Source organism: Gekko japonicus, unplaced genomic scaffold (assembly GCF_001447785.1).
Source record: "Gekko japonicus isolate JY-2015 unplaced genomic scaffold, Gekko_japonicus_V1.1 scaffold748, whole genome shotgun sequence".
Classification (NCBI taxonomy): Eukaryota; Metazoa; Chordata; class Lepidosauria; order Squamata; family Gekkonidae; genus Gekko; species Gekko japonicus.
Window position 1 is genome coordinate 530,702 of NW_015164206.1, and position 4,174 is coordinate 534,875.

The following is a 4,174-nucleotide window of genomic DNA, read 5'->3' on the forward strand; positions in this document are numbered from 1 at the left end:
GTTGCCAGCCTCCAGGCAGGGCCTGGAAATCTCTCAGAATTACAACTGGTCTCCAGATGACAGGGATCAGTTCCCCTGGAGAACACAGCCGCTTTGGAGGGTGTGGACTGTACGGCATGGTACCCTGCTGAGGACCTTCTCGTCCCCAAACTCCACCCTCCCCAGGCTCCATGCCCCAAATCTCCAGGTATTCCCCAATCCAGACTCAGCAACCTGCGCCAGGTTAGCAACCCTGATCTACACACATTTGGGAGATTCTGGACAGGTATAACCTCTGAAAGGGTCTTGTGTCAGTTCAGGAGAGTGATGCAGAGCGAGGGTTAACCCAGCATGGCTGCTATTTACAAAGGGAAAAAAATGCTGGGGACTTTTGAATGCAGAACTCCAAGTATTTCGCCAAGCATTCGGCCTTCTTCGTTCAGTTCGTTGCGCCTTTGCCAAAGACCAGTCTTCTCAAAAGCTTCCTAGGAGACACTCCGCCAGCACGAGCAATCAAAACAAAATAAATAAAGTTCCGTGTGTGGAAGAAGTACCTGGCGTCTGGCAGGTACCGTTTAGGAAATGATGGGAGTTAAATGAGGGGGAAAAGAGGGGGGAGGAACCCTGAAATCGCACTCCTGCAGCCTCCGCAGCTGTTCCCACCTCGTAAACTTCCATGACCGAAGGTTTTCAGGGATCCGTCTCGTGCAGTGACAGCCATTACAGTAGCTGCGGAAGAATGTGCCGTACTTTTAATCAACGCTCTTGGAGCTTTTGTATAAATAGTCCTAATTTTTGAATGACAGGAAAGAGTTGGCGGAGGTGCATGAAAGAAATCTTTATGCAAATCCATAAATCATTGACTACGAAAGCCGGTGTGCGTCATGGCATCCTTTAAAGTGGAACCACTACATCATAACTGGATTTTAATGGCAACTGAACACCCCTGTGGATCCCTAATTAAGACATTTCTTAAAATGTCTTAAAAAGCAAGAGGTGACCTCACGCCTACAGAAGGCACAAACCTCCCAGAATGCGGTCAAGGTGCTGTCTTTGTCTTGCTGCTTGAAGTGCTCATGTTACACGCAGTTGGACAAATGGTCCGCATGATTCTGCCCTGCCAGATGGTGAGCAAGTGACTTATGTCCCTCAGTCCGCTTGCATCATGCACCCTGCTTCAGAGCATCATGCGACATGCAGTTGCTGTGATACCAACATGGATCTTCTTACAAATCCATGTGGACTGACAGTTGTCATAGAGATCGGCGCTGTTCCCATAGGGACGACAGTTGCCTAGGTCATTCCATTCAGAAACACGTATCCAAGAGAATGCCTCCTACACTCCTACACTCCAGAGCTCAGACTAGGGTTGCTGACTCCAGGTTGGGAAATTCCTGGAGATTTGTGGGTAGAGCCTGTGGAGGGCATTATGGGGAGGGGAAGGACCTTTGGTGGGCCCACCCTCCAAAGCTGCCGTTTTCTCCAGGGGAACTGATCTCTGTTATTTGGAGATCAGTTGTAATTCTGGGAGCTCTCCAGGCCCTACGTGGAGGTTGGCAACCCTAGCTTAGACCTAGTAATGAGGCCCTGTATTGGAACTATTCCCAAGATAGGCAAAAAAGGGGTCTGGACAGATTCATGGAGGACTGGTTTATCAATGGGTATTAGCTATGACAGCTAAATGAAACCTCTGTGCAAATAGTCTGCCTCTGAAACTAGTTGCTTGGATGGGCTGTGGCTCATTGGTAGAGCATCTTCTAGGCATGCAGAAGATCCCAGGTTTGATCCCCAGCATCTCCAATTAGAAGGACCAGGCAGTAGGTGATGTGAAAGACCTCTGCCTGAGACCATGGAGAGCCACTGTCAGTCTGAGTAGACAATACTAACTGTGATGGACCAAAGGTCCAAGAGCCAGTTTGGTGTAGTGGTTAAGTTCACAGACTCTAGTCTGGGAGAACCGGGGTTGATTCCCCACTCCTCCACTTGCACCTGCTGGATGACCTTGGGCAAGCCATAGTTCTGTCAGAGCTGTTCTTGGAAAAGAGCAGTTTCTGTCAGAGCTCTCTCAGCCCCACCTACCTCATAGGGTGTCTGTAGTGAAGGGAGGGGTATAAATCCAATCTCTTCTTCTTCTCCTCTCATGAGCATCTGTCAGAGCTCTCTCAGCCCCACCTACCTCTCAGGGTGTCCGTTGTGGGGAGGGGAAGGGAAAAGGAGTTTGTAAGCCGCTCTGAGACTCCCTTGGGTAGTGAAGAGCGGGGTATAAATCCAATCTCTTCTCTTCTTCTTCTTCTTCTTCTTCTTCTTCTTCTTCTTCTTCTTCTTCTTCTTCTTCTTCATAGCGGAGGCTTCTTCATTGCTGAGAGGCCACTGTCGGAAACAAATTAATGGAGCCGGGGACTGCTGGTCTGATCCATTGGGGCTCTGCTTATGTTCTTACATAAATTTGTATTTTAGAAGAAGTAAAGCTTTGTCAGTGATGTCTTGCCTCTTAGGGAGTTCCCTCTCATGGAAGACCTGCCAAAACTGCATTCCTTGTCTCCTTTAAAATGATAGTGAAGACTTCCCCCCAAAAATTGCCAGGCCTTTGAATGGTTTCAGTCTCCTTTAAATCCCCTCTCTTGTTGGTTTTTACACACTGCTGATTTTATTGTTGGATAGTCCAGTGGGTAGGCTTTTATACTATGTTTAGTTTAATGTAAGGCATTTGGGGACTGAATGGACCACATGAAGTATGTGGAACATGTCATTCGGAAAAGTGTTCTGATGCACACCCAACCGTGTTGGATTGAATTGCAATTTTTTATTTTTCTTATTTTAAATATGGTGTGTGTATGGGTGTAGTTATTAAACACCTGGCAGGCCACAATATCTTTTGGGTGGACTGGGTTTGCTGTGATAAGACATAGAATGGATTCATATACAAAACATTTTCGTGTCTCTCTCCTACTTCTTAAAAGGCTGGTTCACCCATGCAGGGGAATGAGCTGGTAGCGTGCTGAGGGGTGCAGGCAGCGGTCACAAAGGACCACATTTTTTGTTTGTTTTGTTTTTAAGTACCCATAGGTACACTTTTATTAATTTTTCTTTTATAGTCTACAACAAACAAATCTACACACTGCAAACAGACACTCTACTACACATAACATGTATACCAAGAGTACAGTTACATTATATGCTTATATCCAATTACTTAATTAATAGAAACGCTCTATCACTTTCCATTCTTCTGTCTTCTGTGTTCTCAAGTCCATTGTGCCATAATTGCCTAATCTTCTATTGTACTTACGGTACATTATACCAATCATAAAACTTTTTCCATGTTTTTTGAAATGTCCACTCTTTGCTTGATCTCATTTCTAAAGTCAGTTTATCATTTTCTGCTGTTTCAAAAAGTTTATTCACAAACTCCTGTTTTGTTGGTATCACCATAGTTTTCCAATATTTGGCATACAAAATTCTTGCAGCTGTAGTCATATAAACAGTCAAATACCTATTCTCTTTTTCATAATCATTTGGAAATATATTCAACAGCAAGACCTCTGGAGTAAATGGAATCTTTGCTCTTAGTATCTTCTCTATCAAACTATGAACCCATTTCCAAAACTTTTTTGTAACATCGCATAGCCACAACATATGATACTTTCTGATTTTGTATCTCCTCCCTGCCACCATGTGCCTCTCCGGCCCTGGTCTCCCCCCACCCAGCAGACCCAAAACAGAGCATCTGGCCTCTGGCCCCTGCCCCCTCCACTTGGTGGGGGTGCGGGGGCCGTTTGCAGAAGCCGAGCTCGGCCCCCCCCAGTCTACTTGCTGCGGGTACGGGGGTCGTTTGCAGAAGCTGAGCTCGCCCACCCCAGTCTGGAAGTTTGGCCTCGGTGGGGAGTGGAATGTCCGCATCTGAGCAAGACCCGCTGCCCCCACCACTCCCCCCTAGGAAAGTGCGTCTCTGGGTGGCCATCTGCACAGCGTGGCCCTTCTTCTCCCAGCACTTCGCGGCATGGGGGCCAGGCCAGGAGAGGGGGGCCTTTGGAGTGGGGCCGGTGGGGGAGGGATGAGCCAAAAGTTGGGCGAAGCAGAGTGGCGGGGTTTGGGGGGGGGGGGGGGGGAGGCGTGGCTGTTTGCCCCGGAGCGAACTACCGCGCGGCAGCTGGATCAAACGTCCCGCCCAATGTCCCACTGACGTCCCGTGGTT